We start from the raw sequence: 20,913 nt of genomic DNA on the forward strand, positions 1-20,913 counted from the left end.
CATGATGCATGGTAAGGAAATGCCCTATGTGGCAGAACATGCTCTTCATTCCACATTCAACAAACTTTGAGCCCTTATTATGTGCCAGTGGAGAGAGAGAAGTGATAAACCATGATCATAATAGGAAAATTATAAAGGATTTTATAAAGTGATTATGTGATTAAAAATAAAAGAAAAATAAACCAGGGTAAGAGAGATTGTAGTGCCTTGTAGGATGCAAGTTAACATTTAAAATTGCATGGGCGAAGCATAATTCATTAAGAAAGTGACCTTTGAGCAAAGCCTGGAAAGGGATTAGGGAGAGAAATGTTCAGATATCTTAGGGGAGAATGTTCCAGGAAGAGAGTGAGGAGGCCAAAGTGTGCTTGGTATGGTCAAGGAGTGACTTGGACACCAGTACAACTGGAACTGAGTGCAGAGGATGCAGCTGAGGATGGGTCCTATAGGGTCTAATAGAAGGTTTTAGACCTTTCTTGCTTCTTCTGCCAACATTTTCCCCAAACACTCTAACAGTTTCACAGTTTTGGAATCTCAGACAAAACATGGAGGCAATGTTCTGCTACAGCTTACTACTGGAAGCGATGTAGTGATTCATCTATTCATAGCACAGTGTATGGAATCAACATAATCTATTTTATTTCACATTTTTTGACTCAACCTTATATATCTCTGGAAGGGAGATGATTTTGCTAGACTTCAAATAGTAAGGAAGCAATATTTCGCATTGTTACATGTTCCCTGTGATTGAAACAGTTCTAAGTACTTTCGCTGTAAGCATCTTTGCTGTAGACATCTTTGCTGCAATCGTTTTCACCACATAACTAATTGGCTGTAAGGCAGTTTTTCCATAAAAGATATAGTACCAAAAAATAAAAGAGGGACATTTAAAAGGAAATAATGAAATATGAGAAATGAATAGCAAAATTAAAAAGACTTTATTGTGAAATACAAAATATTTGAATACATTTAAAATGTGTGTTGATTCATGGCAATACTGCATAAATAATTGATTTTATTTTGTAGGTTGTACCTAAGCACTTGTCTTCCAATTATTTTGTTTGTAGTATTTTTTTCATGTGGTTTTGTTGCTTTGTTGATTCATGTCCTTGCACTTTCTTTTTTGCTAAAATTCTTTCATTAAGAGAGGTATCAGAATTGTACACGTTAAATATATGCAGTTTCTTGTATGTCAATTATATCTCAATAAAAGTTCTTTTAAAAAAAGAGGTATAAGTTTCCAGATTCTACGATGTATATTTGTACCTGAGCTTTGTGAAAGCTATCTACACTGTTGTTTGTTCTTGGCATATTTGTCACATATCCACTGACAGACATGCCAAAGTCCTATGGGAATGAGCATTCAAATCTGCATCTTGGAGGCCCTGGCCTCTTTCTCCTCCAATGTAGTGTGTTTCAAAATAAGAAACCAACTCTTGAGGCAAATCATCCTCATCTGTCAGCTCGATAAAGCCATCAATAACAGCAGCAACTGGAAGAAATGCTAATGTATTTCAATCAGTTGAAATCAAACTGTTGAACCAAAAACTGTCAACCAATTGTATCTTTCACGACAAAATTGCTTTATGGCCAGTTAGTTTTGCGGCAAAATGCTTGTGGCAAACATTTACCACAAAGAAACTTCTGGCAAAAATATCGGATTCTGAGACACTCCCGTGTTGCGTTAGACGTAAAAGGTATGAGCTATTTTTCACTGGGAATGTTTAACTTCAAGAATATTCAAAGGAAATTTTTTAGAAGGAAGGTAGTTATGTAATAAGTTTCTTGGGACTTCCCTGGCAGTCCAGTGGTTAAGACACTGCTCCTCGACCTCACAGGGTGTGGTTCCATCCCTGGTTGGGGGCCTAAGACCCTGCCTGCCAAGCAGCGCAGCCAAAAAAAAAAAAATTTCTTAGAAGCGAAAGTTGGAGAGACAAAATATCTTTGTAGGTTTTAGGTTCATTAGGGTTTTTTTTTTTTTTTTTAAATATGTGTGTTTTCTTTGGCCAGACATTGAAATATGGTGCTTGATATATTTTATTCAACATAATGAATGACATTTGGGTTTCCTCTTTTTTTTTTTTTTAAGAACTTTTATTGAGATACTGTTAACAGACAATAAACAGCATATATTTAGAGTGTACAATTCGGTGTCCCAATCTCCCAATTCATTCCCCCCCAATCCTCCCCGCTTTCCCCACTTGGTGTCCATGTGTTTGTTCTCTACACCTGTGTCTCTATTTCTGCCTTGCATTTCCTCTTTCATAGTTGTTAGCATTTGCCTTATGTATTGAGGTGCTCCTATATTGGGTGCATATATATTCATTGTTATCTCCTCTTCTTGGATGGATCCCTTGATCTTTATGTAATGTCCTTTCTTGTCTCTTGTAACATTTTTTATTTTAAAGTCTCTTTTATCTGATATGAGTATTGCTACTCCAGCTTTCTTTTGATTTTCATTTGCATGGAATATCTTTTTCCATCCCCTCACGTTCCATCTGTATGTGTCCCTAGGTCTGAAGTGGGTCTCTTGTAGACAGCATATATATGGGTCTTGTTTTTGTATCCATTCAGCCAGTCTGTGTCTTCAGGTTGGTGCATTTAGTCCATTTACATTCAAGGTAACTGTCGATATGTATGTTCCTATTACCATTTTCTTAATTGTTTTGTTGTTGTTTTTGTAGGTCCTTTTCTTCTCTTCTGTTTCCCGCTTAGAGAAGTTCCTTTAGCATTTGTTGTAGGGCTGGTTTGGTGGTGCTGAATTCTCTTAGCTGTTGCTTGTCTGTAAAGCTTTGGATTTCTCCATCGAATCTGAATGAGATCCTCACTGGGTAGAGTATTCTTGGTTGTAGGTTCTTCCCTTTCATCACTTGAAATATATCATGCCACTCCCTTCTGGCTTGCAGAGTTTCTGCTAAGAAATCAGCTCTTACCCTTATGGGAGTTCCCTTGTATGTTATTTGTGTTTTTCCCTTGTTGCTTTTAATAACATTTCTCTGTCTTTAATTTTTGTCAACTTGACTAATATATGTCTTGGTGTGTTTCTCCTTGGATGTATCCTGCCTGGGACTCTGCACTTCCTGGACTTGGGTAGCTATTTCCTTTCCCATGTTAGGAAAGTTTTCAATTATAATCTCTTCCAATATTTTCTCAGGTCCTTTCTCTCTCTTGTCTCCTTCTGGGACCCCGATAATGCAAATGTTGGTGTCTTTAACATTGTCCCAGAGGTCTCTTAGGCTGTCTTCAGTTCTTTTCATTCTTTTTTCTTTATTCTTTTCTGCATCAGTGATGATCACCATTCTGTCTTCCAGGTCACTTATTCACCCTTCTGCCTCAGTTAATCTGCTATTGGTTCCTTCTAGTGTATTTTTCATTTCCATTATTGTGTTGCATATCTCTGTTTGTTTCCTCTTTTTATTTCTTCTAGGTCTTTGGTAAACTTTTTGATCTTTGCATCCAGTCTTTTTTCAAAGTCCTGGATCATCTTCACTATCATTATTCTGAATCCTTTTTCTGTAAGGGTGTCTATCTCCTCTTCATTTAGTTGTTTTCCTGGGGTTTTATCCTGTCCCTTCATCTGGTACAAAGTCCTCTGCTTTTTCATTTTCTCTTTCTTTCTGTGGCTGTGGTTTTCAGTTCCACAAGACAAAATACTGCTGATACTGCTTGATTCTGCTGTCTGCCCTCTTGTGGAGGAAGCTATCTAGGAGCCTCCTGTGTGCTTCCTGATGGGAGGGACTGATGGTGGGTAGGGCTGGGTGGGTGTAGCTCAGTAAAGCTTTAATCTGATTTGGTGGGCAGAGCTCAGTAAAACTTTAATCTGCTTATCTGCTGATGGGTGGGGCTGTGTTCACACCTTGTTGGTTGTTTGGCCTGAGGCCACCTAGTGCTGGAGCCCACAGGCTCGTTGGTGGGGCTAATGGCGGACTCTGGGAGGGCTCACACCAATAAACACTTCCCAAAACCCCTGCTGCCGGTGCCCCTGCCTCCTTGGTGAGCCACAGCTGCCCCCCCCACCTCTGCAGGCAACCCTCCGACAGCAGCAGGTAGGTCTGGTTCAGTCTCCTATGGGGTCACTACTCCTTCCCCCTGGGTTCTGGTGAGCACATTTTTTTGTGTGCCCTCTAAGAGTGGAGTCTCTGTTTCCCTCAGTCCTGTGGAGGTCCTGCAATCAAATCCTGCTGGCTTTCAGAGTCTGATTCTCTGGGGATTCCTCCTCTCATTGCTGGACTCCCAGGTTGGGAAGCCTGACGTGGGGCTCAGAACCCTCAGTTTAGCGGGTGGACTTCTGCAGTATAACTGTTCTCCAGTTTGTGAGTCACCCACCCAGCATTTATGGGATTTGATTTTAACGCGATTGTGTCCCTCCTACCATCTCATTGCGGCTTCTCCTTTGTCCCTGGATGTGGGGTGTCTTTTTTGGTGAGTTCCAGTGTCTTTCTGTCGATGATTGTTCAGTAGATAGTTGTAATTCTGGTGCTCTTGCAAGAGGGAGTGAGCACACGTCCTCCTACTCCGCCATCTTAATCCTGTCTCCTGGGTTTCCTCTTAAATTAACACAGATGATATAGCCAAGCCTTGTTTTTTCCACATGACTCTATCTACACTAAGGATGTCCAAAAACATGGTTTTTGTGTTAATGCCCCTCTATGGCCCATTGTGTTAACTACTGTTTGCACTATACTTTATTTCCTGTCCCCGCAATGACTCTGTAAGACAATAATTTTTATTCAAGTTTTCAGGAGAGTTATCTGAAGCTTATGGAGGTAAAGTAATTTTGCCTGAGTTACACAGTCTATTTTTCATGATGCTGTAATATTACTTCAGTTTGCTCTGATTCCAGATCCTTTGTAATTTCCACATGATTGAATTGTCATCTTTTTAACTCACTTTGAACCATGTGTAACTAGAGTCCAGAGAAGGAATAAATTGTTAATAGGTTAATAGCTACTGGGTGTTCATCTTTGCTTGATGTGGTATCCTAGACAAATTTATGTGGTAGACATCTGAAAGTCCTGGATTCAAATGCTAGCTTCCCCCTTATGAATGGTATGACTTCGGGCAAGTTATTGTACAGTTTTGAGCTTTCATTTCCTGATCTATAAAGTGAGGATAATCACACCTACCTTGAACAGTTGTTGGTGGAATTGAATAAGAGCATATTTTGGACTAAGTAAGCTTTCTGTTTTTGCTTGTTGAATATAGTAGAACCTTTTCTTTGTGTGGTTGGCAGAGCATATTTTTATATCAAGGGTTAATAGTCTACACTATGTTACAACTTCAAGATTGCATGTAATATACTTCCCTGTGTAGTATTATAATTAGGTTTAAATTAGAAAAGTTCATGACCAGTCTTGCATGGCAAGTTGTGTTAACCTCATTTAACCCAGTCAAGTGTTCTGTAGTATCAAATACAGAAATTTTTTGACAATCTGTCCTCATAGTTTTTGCATAATTTAATTATTTCTGTTTCAACAATCTGTGTGCTCTTCAGCTTATTTTTTGTCTTAATAAACTACTTGATTCCTCCTATCGAAAAGAATAACTAAAAATAGTATATCTTTAATCCAATTCCTTTAATATTTACTATCTACTTTCAAATATTGTCATTTAAACATTAGGCCACCACAAATCTATAGTTCTTATGTCCTGGTCATACTTTAAAACAATAATGATGTAACAAAACACTGGTAAGCTAATAGCTTGGCTAATTAGTGAACTTTGATTAGAGTTTTCAGTTTCTGAAAAAATATGTATTAATGGAAAATCAGAATGACTTTTCTTTGACTTGTAGATTTTAATTGATATTATCTTTGTAGTGTAATAAGATTCCTTAGAAGGTGCCCTTGATTTAATTTTATCTTGCTCTTACTATGAAAGAGGCAAGAGTTGGGCACATGATACTATCTGTATGTTCAGGTGACTGTAGGATAGAAAATAGTAGGAACTAACATTTTTTAAATTAATAGATATAGCCTTTAGAACTTTTTGAAATAAAAAGTAATACTTTTAGGAGGCTATGCGCCCCCTTCGCTTCCTCTAGTATCTTCTGAGTGGGTGCGTGAATTGCTCCTTGTAGACTGGCCATGGTGCTCCACTTCCCCAAGGCCCCGGGGCTTTGCCCAGATGCTCAAGGAGAGAGCGACGCATTTTTTGGGATTAGAAGAGGCTGTGTACAGGAACATACAGGCTTTCAAGGAGCTTGCCCAAACAACACGTGCAGCATATGGACCAAATGGAATGAACAAAATGGTTATCAGCCACCTGGAGAAGTTGTTTGTGACAAATGATGCAGCAACTATTTTAAGAGAGCTAGAAGTACAACATCCTGCTGCAAAAAATGATTGTAATGGCCTCTCACATGCAAGAGCAGGAGGTTGGAGATGGCACAAACTTTGTTCTGGTTTTTGCTGGAGCTCTTCTGGAATTAGCGGAAGAGCTTCTGAGACTTGGCCTGTCAGTTTCAGAGGTCGTAGGAGGTTATGAAATAGCCTGCAGAAAAGCCCATGAGATTCTTCCCGACTTGGTATGTTGTTCTGCAAAAAATCTTCGGGATGTTGACGAAGTGTCATCTCTACTTCATACCTCCGTAATGAGTAAACACTATGGTAATGAAGTGCTTCTGGCCAAGCTTATTGCTCAGGCATGTGTATCTATTTTTCCTGACTCTAGCCATTTCAATGTTGATAACATTAGAGTTTGTAAGATTCTGGGCTCTGTTGTCCATTCCTCTTCAGTATTGCATGGCATGGTTTTTAAGAGGGAAACTGAAGGTGATGTAACATCTGTTAAAGATGCAAAAATAGCAGTGTACTCTTGTCCTTTTGACGGCATGATAACAGAAACTAAGGGAACGGTATTGATAAAGACTGCTGAAGAATTGATGAATTTTAGTAAGGGAGAAGAAAATCTCATGGATGCGCAAGTCAGAGCTATTGCTGATACTGGTGCATATGTCGTGGTAACAGGCAGCAAAGTGGCAGACATGGCTCTTCATTATACAAACAAATACAATATCATGTTGGTGAGGCTGAATTCAAAATAGGATCTCAGAAGATTATGTAAAACAGTTGGTGCTACAGCTCTTCCTAGATTGACTCCTCCTATCCTTGAAGACATGGGACATTGTGACAGTGTCTACCTCTCAGAGGTTGGAGATACGCAGGTGGTTGTTTTTAAGCATGAAAAGGAAGATGGTGCCATTTCTACCACAGGGCATCAAGGCTCTACAAACAATCTGATGGATGATATAGAGAGGGCAGTAGATGATGGTGTTAATACTTTCAAAGTTCTCACAAGGGATAAACGTTTTGTACCTGGAGGTGGAGCAACAGAAATTGAGTTAGCCAAACAGATCACATCATATGGAGAGACGTGCCCTGGACTTGAACAGTATGCCATTAAGAAGTTTGCTGAGCCATTTGAAGCAATTCCCCGGGCACTGGCGGAAAACTCTGGAGTTAAGGCCAGTGAAGTCATCTCTAAACTTTAAGCAGTACGTTAAGAAGGAAATAAAAATGTTGGATTAGATACTGAGGCTGAAGTTCCTGCTGTAAGGGACATGTTGGAAGCTGGTGTTCTAGATACTTACCTGAGAAAGTACTGGACTATCAAACTGGCTACGAATGCTGCTGTCACTGTACTTAGAGTGGATCAGATCATCATGGCAAAACCAGCCAGTGGGCCCAAGCCTCCAAGTGGGAGGAAAGACTGGGATGATGACCAAGATGACTGAATGGGCTAATTTTTACTGTAGGTGAAGGCTGTATTTGTAGTAGCACTCTAGGAATTGCCTGCTGTTTCCATATTCTCCTTAAATTAAGAAGTGTTTTGTGTTTGTATCTTGTATCCTCGGCTGGATGATACAATAAACATGTTGTTACTATAAAAAAAAAAGTAATACTTTTAAAGCTGTTTAGATAATATTATAGACACATTTATGGTAATTTGCTTCTGATTTTTTTAAGCTATGATACTTTGCTATTTGTTTAGGCAAAATATTCTTTGCCTTCAGAACTGTAACATTTGTTAAATCAGCAAACCAAAATGTTGCCTCAATATTGTGTAGGTGTTATGCTTTTTGTTTATAATGTACTGTTTTTCATCTTCTACTGGTATTTGGAAAATAAGCCTGGAGTCTAAGAAAGTCAGTATGAGTCCAGTGTGGATTATTACAGTCAGGAAAACTCACATCCATGTTTGTGGCAAGCAGGCAGAAGTCAAGCATTTAAATATTTGATCAAGTATACTTTATGGAAATTATGCTGGACTTTGACATTCTTAGACATAATTTTCACGGAAGCCCCTTTGTAACAAGGGTTATAACTTAGAGTATTTTCAAGTGATTTGGTCTTGGAGAATGATTATCATGAAGATGCCTGTCAAATTATGATCTTTTTTCTTTCCAAAACAATTTGGAATGTATTCACAAGTGACATCTAGCATTCTTCCATAAGGGTTTGCAAATTTTCAAGAGGGTAAAATTTTCCCAATTCTGTGTTAAAAATAAGCCTACAAGTCTCTTAAGGATTCTGAAGAATGCTTATAGAAAGTTTTCCTAAATATGGTGATGAGTAATTTAGAACTGTAAGTACATTTTGTCTTTCTCATAACTCCAAAAGCATTTAATAACATAATCATGGGATTATATGGGTAGCAACCTAATCACAATCAGTTTTTCTCATTAAATCTTTAAAAGAGACCAAGAAATTAGATTTCCTTTTAAAAAAGTAGATTAGAAGACTGGGCTATTCATTTCATAATAATCATAGTTGATATTTACTGATTAGTTACTATGTACCTGGCACAGTGATAAGCTAATGGACAGTGATGTCGATACTGGTGGTATACTCACATTCTATTTAAAGAAACAAAGGATTAAGAATTTAATGACTTGCCCAAGTCTGATGGCAGTATTCAAACCAGGAATGATCTAACTCCAGAACTCAGGACCTCAACCAGCACATGCCATGAGCTTTCTCGAGTCCCAATGTACCTGAACTAACAAACATCAACCTAGGATTGACCATTAGAGAGAAGAACCCCAATACACAGTCTGGTTTCTAGAATGTGGCAATTTCTAGACTAATTTAGAACAATGGCTTTCAACTCTCATTTCATATTAGAATTATCTGGGGAATTTTAAAACATCCTGAGATTCTGAGTCAATTGGTCTTGTGTTGGACCTGGACACTGGTATTTTTTTTAATTACTCTATAACAGATGTTAATGTATAGCCAAGATATAGATACATTTATTTAGAGCGAACTGTGTCTTGTAAGACAGCAGCATTCACTGGAAATACTTCATTTGTTTCAAGTTTAATTTTTAATATACTTGAACTATTAAGTAATTAAAATAAAATATGCAATCAGATGTATTAGCTACAAATGTTTAATCCCAGAATGAGCCAAGCTCATTTTAGCCTCAGCATCTTTGCATTGGCCTACAATACTTTGAAGCTTTGCCTAGATGGTTTCTTCTCTTTATTAATGTTTCCACTCTGATGTTCCTTTAGAGAGACTGTCTATGAGTGTCCCCCAAAATATCCCCCCAATGTTTTATCACATTGTTTTTAAAGGTTTTCTTTAAAACACTTTTAATTCCCTGAAATTATCTCATTTACATTTGTTTTTTGTTGGCATCCTTGAAAAATATGAACAGAAATCTTGTCTATTTTGTTTTAACATGTGTCTATCCCTAGCACAAGGAGTGGAGTTTGGCACATAGTAAGTATTCAATAAATGTCTGTTGAATGAATGAATGAACAGTAAAAATTTAGCATAGATTTTTTGGTTAGTCCATCTTCTTGTAAACTAAATGGACTCTCCCAACTTTGAACACAAATTCTGTGTACATTATTTCCTATTTAACTGGGAAAAGAACACATCTTGTACACAGATAGAGGTATTCGGAAATTCAGTTTAAAGTAAAGGTGATTTGATAAAGCCTTCATTCGTAGCTGGGGTTGTAACTCTTATTTGAGGACAAAACTCTGTTTCCGGAAAATATTAATTGTGTTTTACAATAAATTGACATCTCTGTTATGTAGCAAGGCTAATTTTTTAGACTATCCAGCAAAAAAGATGTCTAAGGTAATACTTTTCAAGTGTGCCATTAATAACACTGATTGTAATTCTGTAAGTCTGTACCATTTTGAAGGGAATCTTGCTTTTGAATTCTAGACTGTATTATTCTTTTCTTTGATAACAACACTTTTCAACCTTGGCACAACAGTCTTTGGATAAAATAAAACTAGTTGGGAAAAACTGAGTTTCTAAAAATGGAAAGTTGGATAGCAGGGAGTAATTAAAATACCTCATACCTCTTGGCCTTTGTCTACTTATTCAGGATGGCAATTCCTAGAAACCGCCTGAGCCAAGTATAAGCTCCTAGAATAATATAAAAGAAAGCTCATTTCTTGAGTAAAATTGGCTTAGTGCTTAATGTGAGATGGGGAAGTTTTCTTCAGTTAGATTACTTTGAAGGAGAGAGAAGTCAACTGGGTTTCATCCCATGCAAGTATATTTTGACCTGTTGCCAGCTGAAGTTTCTTAGCTTGCAAAATAGTGATAGACTTAAGAACCTTTAAGTGTGAAGAACTTACATACCATTTAGTTCAATTACTTTATTTTACATCAAAGAAACTGGGGCTCAAATAGGAGAAATGAATCTGGAACTGTCTTCCCTCAGTAATTGCAGTGTAGCTGCGTTCTTTTTCTTTCTAGCAAATGTAGTGAATGGTTGACTCTTGTATCTTTTGGTGTTTTTTAGAAAAGTGTTTTGCTTTATACTTATAAAGGCTAAAAACACGTTTTATATATAATAATATAAGCATATATGTGTAGTATAAATGCAAAATATCACTGGATAAGAGACCTAAGGCATAAGCAATCATTTGAAGTGTTAATTTGAAACTAAAGTTTTTCTGTGGATCTGTCTAAAATTGAATAACTTTTATTTGGAGTATTCAAGGATAATAAGCTCCAAAGTTGTTTGTTTTTCTGTTTTAGATTGGAACTTTGCCATTGCAGCTTCCCTCAGGTTCACTTTCACAGTGCCAAACTAAATCTACTCCTGGTGTTTTTAACATTGGCCTTATAGAAAAATGGCTACATAAACCTCAAATTATGAAACATTAAAGGAATTTGAAAGAAAATACTCTATTTGACTTTGTGCAAGTAAGTCAGGTTGCTAAGTTACAAGAAAAAATGAAGGTGCTCACTATACTTGTTGGGTCCCATTTTAGAGGTATAGAATTCCAGCTCCTATGGGGATGTAGTGAAAAAGCACAGACTTCAGTCAGGTCTAACAGGATACAAATCTGACTACTGCTCATGAGCCAGGGCTCGAGGGCAAGTGACAGAATATCCCTGACCCTCCTTTGGCTCAGCTGCAAAATTGCGGTGAGATAAAAGTACAGTGGAGTGAACTGAACAGAGGTGTGTCCCAAGACACTGATGTTAAGAGAGTACAAACTTTTTCAAAATTGAAAATTTAATGGTGCCATTTAAAATAGTGTAATATTTGCATATTGACAGCATGTGCACTGAGCTTAGTACCTAATTAGCAAGAAAGCGTAATTAAAATAGGAGGCTACCATGTGACAAATATTGTTGTTACCTACACCTGAGGCATATTACCAAGATGATCTGATGGTTCTACTTTCTGTGGGCTCAGTATTGCCAATGACCGCGCTAATAATGCCAACTTGACAAGGGTGTTAAAAAGATTCACTGAGATAAAAATGCTGCTATGACTGTATAAGTGGTAGTCATTGGCCATAGTGACAGGAGCTCTTTCTTAGGTCTCTAAATTTAATATTATGCTGACTTTCTTATGAATCTGCTCTTTTACTAGACTTTCTACAGGGTAAGTTCTCTGCACTTGTTTTATTCTTTGTGTTTACCAAGTAAGTGCCTGATGTAGAATAGGTCCTCTTTAAGGAGTTCAGATGAATGTGTGCAGTCATCTAGAAGTTACTTAACTGGGGATCTTGTTATTTTGAGAGCTCTAATCTCTGTCCTAATAGGATGGATGGAGCTAATAAAGGAGAGTTGAGTACCAATTCTACTCCCCAGATGGCCTCAACCTTTTTGGGCAGTAGTAAGGCCAGGAAGAGCCAGTGGTGATCACTCCAATGTGAGGACAGACTGTATCTATATATTATCTCCTGCGGGCTCTCCCCTATATTTTCATTCATCTGAAATATAATGGGTTGAAATTCATAAAATAAAATTCTCCCTTATTTTCATTACTTTCATTGAACATTAATGATCGATTTTTTTTTGGGGGGGGGGGGAGGTTGTCAAGGCTGTATTTGTTCTCCCATTTAAATATTTCCTGGAGGTTGAAGCCTTTTAATAGTGATTTAGTCATATAAGTACAATATTAGTTATAAAGAAATTTGTTAGGTCATTAAGTCCTGAGGAGCAAGGTACTAGGCAGTCAACATTCAGCACCTTTTTTGAGACTACATAACATATACCCTCTAAAGTGATTTGGTTTTTAGCTGTGGCCTTGACTTGAGAAATAAATCTCCAAGTTACTATGCAGTAAACTTCAGAATCATTTCTCTTATAGTTTATAGCAGAGCAAGTTGAAGGTGATAAAATTTTTATCAACAAAGAGTTCACAGTTTTATATGTGATTAAGGATGTGTACTTCAGGTTATTTATGTGTCCAGATTTTAAAAACCCACATTATCGTAAAATCAGCTATGACATGTAAATTGATTGAAAAACAAGCCATGGTTCTTATACCTCTTTTGAAAGGAAAGGCAGATATATCATAGTATGGTTTTTATAATGTACATTTTTCACTTTTTGATGGCAGATACTTGAAGCAAAAGATTCAGAACCGTCACGAGAGCACAAATTTTTGTAATAAGAGAAATATGATTGTTTTCAACCTTGTTTTTTTCACTGGGAGCCCATTCCGTATTAGTCTGTATAGAATTGCCTTATACTTTTAAAGGGCTACTAAATATCCTTTTATTTGGATTTATATAATGTAGTTAACCATTCTCCTATGGATGGAAATTTATGCTGTTTCCAAACTTTTACTGCTATAAACAATGATGCAAAGAATGTCTGTGTCTATGTCGTTGAGGTTTTGGGTGGATACTCTGTAGAATAAATAAATAGCAGTAAAATTGCTAGGTCCTAGGGTTTGTACATTTTTTATTTTTGATAAAGATAGCCAAATTGTCTTTCATAGAAGTTGTATTAATTTACACTCTCACCAGGGGTTTGAGAAGATATATAATTATTCACATCAAGCTTTTAGATCTTTACCAATCCTGATAGGTGAAAAATGGTATCTGAACACTTTTAATTTACACAGCTCTTGTTACAAATAAGAGCATTTGAAGTTATTTATATTACATTTTCTATGAACTCTCTCTGTATTTTCTGTTCTTTTTTAATCTTAGGTTGTTCTTCCTTTTCTGATTTGTTGAAACTCTTTCCAAATTGGAAAACCTATGCCTTTGTGATAGGATTTGCAAATATTATTTTCCCTCAATTGTCATTTATCTTGAAGCATTTTAGTGATATGTTTTGCCATGAAGAAAATTTAGATTTTTTTACCTATTCAATTTATGAATCTTTTATTTTATGACTTCTCATTGCAAATTCTTCTCATCCCCTCAGCGCGCACGCGCGCGCGCGCGCGCACACACACACACACACACACACACACACACACACACACACTCTCTCTCTCTCTCTCTTTTTCTCTCTCTCTCTCTCCCCCCCCCCTTTTTCTTGTTTGTAGAGTTTTATCTGGGATTTATTTTGATATAAGATAGATATACAACCTTAGTTTTTCCCAAATGATTTCCCAGTTGTCTCAATGTTTAATCTAATTCTCCTGCATGCCACTTATAAAGTCCCACATTTATTTGGTTTTGTCTAGATTCTATTTTGTTCCATTGATCTTTTTATGCAGCAGAACCACAATGTTTTAGTAGCAGTAGACTTGTAATAAAACTAGTTTTCATTCCACCCCCTCTTCTTCATTAGAATTCTTTTCTAAAAATTTCCTTTTTGTACACATTTATTTTCCACGTGAATGAAATAAATAGCTTGGTCTAGGTCTAAAAAATACGTTGCAATTGTATTTAACATTTGTGCATCTGTTTTCTTAAGTGTTATTCATTTGTGATTTTAGTGGGAGGCTGTTTCATTGGATTTTGGCATCCATGTTATACTGACTTCAAAAAATAGTTTGAAATATTTTCTTCTTTTTTAATGCTTTGAAACTGTTTCAATAGTATTGGAGGTATCTCTACTTTCAAATTTGATATAGTATCAGAGCTATTTACTATTTATAGATTTTTTTTCTGCTGGGAATATCTGAAACTTGTGCTTAAAGGTATAAGAGGGGGTAGAGGAACCACTCTTCTAGTGTGTCCTCAATTTTATTTTCACCAATTGGGTTATTTATATATTCTGCTTATTAAGGTCAGTGGTTTTATAAAGACTTAAATTTTAGAGCAGTTTTAAGTTTACAACAAAATTGAGAAGATGGTATAGAAACCCTCTGCTTTCATATACACATAGCCTCACTTGTTAAGATTGTTCACCAGAGATGAAGCTACATTCACACAACATCACCACCCGAAGCCCACAGTTTACCTTAGGGTTCTTGGTGTTGTTCATTTCAGTAGGTTTGGACAAATGTCTAATGACATGTATTCATTATTATAATATCACACAGAGTATTTTCACTGCCATAAAATCCTCTGTGCTCTGCCTATTCATCTTTTACCCACTCTAGCTCAGTTTTTGTACATTGTATTTTCCTAGTTAATCACATATTTCATACAGCTTTTCAAATTCATTTTCAGACTGCCAAAAATAACAGCAGTCTCTTGTTCTAACTTCCTTTGTTAGGATTATTTCCCCTTTCACCGTGTGTGTCTGTATGTATGTACGTATGTGTGTGTCTACATTTGCCACTTTTTCTTGGTTGTGTTTGTTGTTTATTCAATTGTATTTTTAAAAAAGACTCATCTCCTGTATTTTAAATTAATTCTACAACATTTCTATATTCTAATTATTTGTTTTTCATTTTTCTTTACCTTTCTTTTTTTCTTTTTTATTGCTTAGTTTCATTTTCCTCTTCTGTCTCAAAATTCTTGTGTAAGACTGGATAATTATTATTCAGTAATTTTATTTTTCGTTATTATATAAATATTTTAAGACTAAATTTTCTCTTAAACCTGACTTTAGCTGTTTCTTGCCATTTTTAAGATAAATTTCATTATCTGCATTGGCTAAGTATTCTGTAATTTTTTATTTATTTCCTCTGTAACACACATATATCTGTACTAATTATATTTTGGACAGACATACTGAGGTTTTCTAAATGGCCTAATACTTGGTTAATTTTTTTCGTAGCTATTCTATTATTACTTCAAAAGAAGTTATTTTGTTGCTTTAAAGATTGTAGAAATTTATATCAATTACCTTGTTAATTTTGTCCCTTAGGTATAAGAAGAACTTATTTATTTCTGGTCTACTTGTCTTATGTGAGTGGGGAAAAAGGAATTCAGATTCCCTATCACTGATGTGATTCCATCTATACCTCCTTATGTTTCCACTAGTTTTTGCTTTATGAATTTTAATATAATATTTCTATAACTGGTAAACCTTCAGTGGGCTGAAATCATCATCATCATTGAATGCATTCTTTGTTTTTGTTTAGTGTTGGTGGTCCTGAATTTAATCTGTTTGGTATCAGTTCAGAGACACTTAAACTCCTTTTTTTACATTTCCTCAAATGCCTTTGCTCACCCTTTCATTTTCAACCATCCCTAATCACCCTGTTTTAAATGTATCTCTTATGTACCCCATATAGTTGTTCTGCTTTCAAGAATCCCTATTTTTCAATAGATAAGGAAATTCTTTTTGCAGTTATATACAAGACCAATTTTGTGTGGCCTAATTCCATCATTATACTTAATGCTATATGTGCTCCTCCTATTTCTTTAGACAACTTATTGACTCTCCTCTATATGTGATGTTTAACTTAGTATACTTTCACTTTGTCTCACTTGCCTTCCCTCCTGTCTTTTCCTTCACAATTTTGGGTGATTACATTTTTACTAGTCCTGAAATTAAAAATACATCTTTGAATATCCCTGTCTTTCTGTTATTTGATTTATCAGCTGTATATGATACCTTTTGAATCACCATCTCTAAAAAGAAAGAATATCAGCATACATCCACTATCATCTCCTTCTTTCTTATTTAGGTTTTGGTAGTTACATTATTTCTACATTTCATATTTCTAGTACCATAATGGCCACAGGGTTGCATTTTTTTTTCTTTGTCCTAGAATTAGATGACTTCAGTAGCCTCTGCATTTGCTGTTATTACTCCGTTTTCCTCTTCTTCAGCTGAAATTTAGCCTTTGACTTTCAAAAAATTTCAAACTCTTTCAAGAAAGCTTTCTTGGAAAAATATTCTCGGTTCTTATATGTTCAAAAATGTTTTCCTGTGGCTTTTATATGCAGATGATTGCTTAGCTAGGTATAAAATTCTTGGTTCATGCTTTTCCTAAGGTCTTCCCAGGCATCACTCTGCTATGTGCTAGTTATATATTATGCTCTGGAGGATTGTGTGAACAGTTGACAGGAGAACAAGAGAGGAGATTTTTAAAAATCATAAAAGTCTAAAATAAATCCCCCCCATAGCAAAGCACTTCAAAACAATATCCAATACACCTCAGCTATATCTAAAAATGTTATTGTAGCATATCACATGATAATGATATACATTACCATGTCCCTGGGTATTAAGAAGAATGTAAATTACTTTCAATGTTATTTATAAAAATTCAGGCAAATGTAAATTTGTTTATAAGTATCCTTCTACTAGTTAAAGAAATAGTCTAATATTTTAAACATCTGGTAATTGTAGCTGATTAAAAAGTTTAGTTCTGTGGAATTTCTTATTTCCGAAGGACTCAAGAAAGATATGGTACTTCTACCTATAACAATTTTCTCAAATGGGAGTACAAATGTCATATTTACTTGAGATTTTTAAACATTAGACAGTTCTACCACCCCCTGTCACTTCCATTTGAGAATCTGTAATTTAGTACCAAATGAAATATGGTAAGGAGAAGCAGAAGGGAGCATTGTTGGACTAAATTTTTCAAGGCAGGCTTCTTGATGAGGTGACTCTGGACCTGTATAGACTTTTGTCAAGGTAGAGAGGAAAGGGAGGATATTTCTAGATCCCTGGAAAATGAAATGTTGGTCAGAAAGTGCCACATAACTAGTACCACTTGTAAGGCCCCTGTTTATAATGTTGCTGCTTTTCCCATCGGGTCTAAGATATGAGTTGTGCACCTACCTTTGTCCAGAGGCAGCATTTTCTATCTCTTAAGAGCTTGAATCAGCAGCATTGGCAGCAAATGAAGTTATTTTTTCAGTCAATTATGTGATTAGAGCACTTGAAACAGGCAAAATTCCAAAATGCTATCTTAACCTGATTTCCATTCAGAATGGGGATTGGTTTAAAAGAATCACTGAGTGATTCTCAATCCAGATCTCTAAGGGTTTCTGTCAAATATGGGCCTACAACTTCAGAGAAGCTCTGGGAAGAAGTTCCCTTATGAGGAAAAACAGTTGAATTTGCTTTCCATTAACCAGCCAGCACAATTTTTATTGCTCTGGGTGTGTGTGGGGAGGTTAGAGGGAGTATATAATGACAAGTTGTGTATTTTGTTTTAATCTTAAAGAAAAATAGTTACCTGAACTATGGTACAGTTATATTTTAGTAGTTCCTGTGTGGAATTTCTGTTCTAAAGGTTCCAAGGTCTATTTTTAACACATAGAGATTTTAAAACATGAGGAAATTAACCCATGCCTTTCAATACACTGAATCTTTACAGTAATTTCTAGGCTTTTTTGTTTCCTATGATATAGCTAAATGTATGTTTATATTTTCATTCTTTTTTTTCACCTCATAGCATGCAGGGATCTTAGTTCCCTGACCAGGGATCGAACTCACACCCCATGCGGTGGAAGCGCAGATTCCTAACCATTAGACCACCAGGGAAGTTCCCTCATTCTTTATTCAACAAACATTTGTTGAACATTGTGAATTGGGAAAACAACAGGCATATAAAGTACCTCCCATACGTTCCAAGAATTCATGGAAGCACTTGTCTACAGAGACCAAGTCCGTGGGAACTTTGGGAAGTATATGGAACTAAGTGGGAGCTCTGTGGCCTGTTTGGCATTACCTGGCCTTAGGGCTTCATAAGCATCCAACTTCCATTACCCAAAGTCTGTGACCTCCCTGTGTACATCATTAATAAGTCAGGCCTGTGGTGTGTCCTTCTCGCTGCCCCTTTACCTTCTAATCAGTTCTCATTCAATACGAGAAAATGTTAAAGTTTTCATTTATTCTAGATGTAGTTTATTAAGTGTTTATAAACCCAGGCTTTGTAGACAGAGGGATTAGAGACAATTGCATCTCTGAGCCTTGTTAACTATGTGACATTAGGCTTTTAATCTGATCTATAAAATGGGAATGATGTGAAGGGCCCTTATGAAGACTAAATGAGGTAATGTAAGTAAAGGACTTAGCAAAGTACCTGACATATAATAATTGTCAATAATTACATGTAGGTGGTATATATTCCTCTCACAATTACTGTTTTTAATAAATTGTGAACTCCTTAAAGGCAGGAAGCAAGTCTACTCAGTTTTTCTATCTGAGGATTGGGGCAGTGTGTAGCATGAGACAGTAATGTAATAAATATTTGTTCAATGAAGGAATACTAATAAATTATGCAAGGCTACCAGCCGCTGAGATCTTCAAGAGCATGTTTTTTCAAGGTTCCAAGGTCATGGGTGATGCCTCATTTCCTATAACCAGCAGTGTCATCTAGGGTACATATAAGTCAGCAGCTGAGTTTGAAAGACCTGGGTTTGGCTGTTATTATACTGTTGTATAGAATTACAACAGAGAAAAGAAAAAAACCTCATCCATAGATGAATGATGATACATCCACCTCAGTGGTGCTATTTAGCATTTAAAAATAGATGGATCAATATATCCTGACACTTTAAGGAGCACTACAATGTATTGATAAGAAAATGGAACAGGATGCAAAAACATACAACTGTATGGATTGTACAGGATGCAAAAACATACAACCATAAAAGGATTCAATTATTTTAAACAGTAAATAAAATAATTCTGTGTCTATTCATTTACTTACATATCCACTCATCAACCCATTATTTTAACACCTGCCTCTGTAGAAGAGACTATCTTTCTACCCATTCATTCATACATCTATCTATTTACCCTCTCTCCATCTTCTCTTTGTACACCTGAAGAAAAAGGTGTTCTGAGCATACCAACTAAACTGATAAAATATGTTATATGGTGGATGTTGGAATGGGCAAGGGAAACTTAAGCTCTATTTTAGTATTAAACAGGAAACTCATGGAGCTATCTCCTTGTTGGAAACATTGTATCCTATGTCAGAAGATGTTTTGCCTGTGTCCTCTTCTAAGAGTTTTATGGTGTCATGTCCTATATGTAAGTCTTTAAGCCATTTTGAGTTTATTTTTGTATGTGGTGTGAGGGTGTGTTCTAATTTCATTGATTTACATGCAGCTGTCCAACTTTCCTAACACCATTTGCTGAAGAGACTGTATTTTCCCCATTGTATATTTTTGTCTCCTTTGTTGAAGATTAATTGACCATAGGTGTATAGGTTTATTTCTGGGTTCTCTATTCTGTTCCCTTGATCTATATGTCTGTTTTTGTGCTAATACCATGCTGTTTTGAATACTGTAGCTTTGTAGTATTGGCTGAAGTCTGGGAGGGTTATGCCTCCCAATTTCTTATTTTTCCCCAATGTTGCTTTGACAATTCTGGGTCTTTTATGGTTCCCTATACATTTTAAGATTAATCATTCCAGTTCTGTGAAAAATGTCATGGGTAATTTGATAGGGATTACATTAAATCTGTAGATTGCTTTATGTAGGGTGGCCATTTTAACAATATTCTTCCTCTATTAGAAAACTTTAATCTGAAATTTAAATTCCATATTTTAAGACATCTTTATTTCAGTGCTTTTTTTGGTTTGTTACTTATAATTATAATAATATATTAACAGTAGTATACTTTTCCTTTTTGATTATAAAAAGCTAATACTAGGATTCTACATGAAAAAATTGATTTTGGAATACTTGTTCTGTCCAATCTTCATATTATGTCTATTTTCTTTTCCCAGAAGTGCATTTTTTTCTGCAGTGCATCTCCATCCTTATATCAGTTTACTAAGGCTCTTAAAATTCTCTGAGTAAACAAAATCTAATGATGTGGTATTTAGTGCTTTCTTACTTGTAGAGTACTCCAGAATCCATTCTCAAAGTCCCATATCTAAAGGAAGTTACATCTCTTACTGGAAAAAGGAAAAAGTAGCAGAAATCCTTGCATGAATGCCCACATTTAATCATTCTTGTATTGTTATTTTTCTCTGATGTGTATCAGCTCTAGGAAAGTTGCCCTATCAGATTTCCAAATGGAGTTCCATCTGGTATCTAAGATAGCATGTATATTTTCTCACATTTTCATATCCTTTTTGACTTTACAATAGTCTGAAGCATATGGAACCCTTGACTCTTTGCTCTTCATTATAATTATATTAAACAGCTTTTCTAGTTTCTCTAAGAATAATAATCAAAACTTTTCATAATTTGTGATTTGCTGTAAAGATCTTGTTGAACTGTTAGCTAATGGATATTTATGGGAACAAATAATTTTATCTTATTACAATGTTTTAAATAATTTGCATATTCCTGGCAACATAGCTATTTGAAACTCAAAAATGTAAACCCGGGTTGTCATGGATACATACATGCAGAAAGCTTACTTC

At 35.9% G+C, this 20,913-nt stretch overlaps 1 protein-coding gene and 1 pseudogene across 4 annotated transcripts in view; both read left to right on the forward strand.

The window, feature by feature from the left end:
• The window catches only part of TRPM3 (transient receptor potential cation channel subfamily M member 3), an 827,818-nt gene that overhangs the window by 261,706 nt on the left and 545,199 nt on the right, over positions 1-20,913 (forward strand). The gene's annotated exons all lie outside the window — the stretch shown is intronic.
• Positions 6,084-7,732, forward strand: LOC130844757 (T-complex protein 1 subunit theta-like; annotated as a pseudogene).

Source organism: Hippopotamus amphibius, chromosome 2 (assembly GCF_030028045.1).
Source record: "Hippopotamus amphibius kiboko isolate mHipAmp2 chromosome 2, mHipAmp2.hap2, whole genome shotgun sequence".
Taxonomy (NCBI): Eukaryota; Metazoa; Chordata; class Mammalia; order Artiodactyla; family Hippopotamidae; genus Hippopotamus; species Hippopotamus amphibius.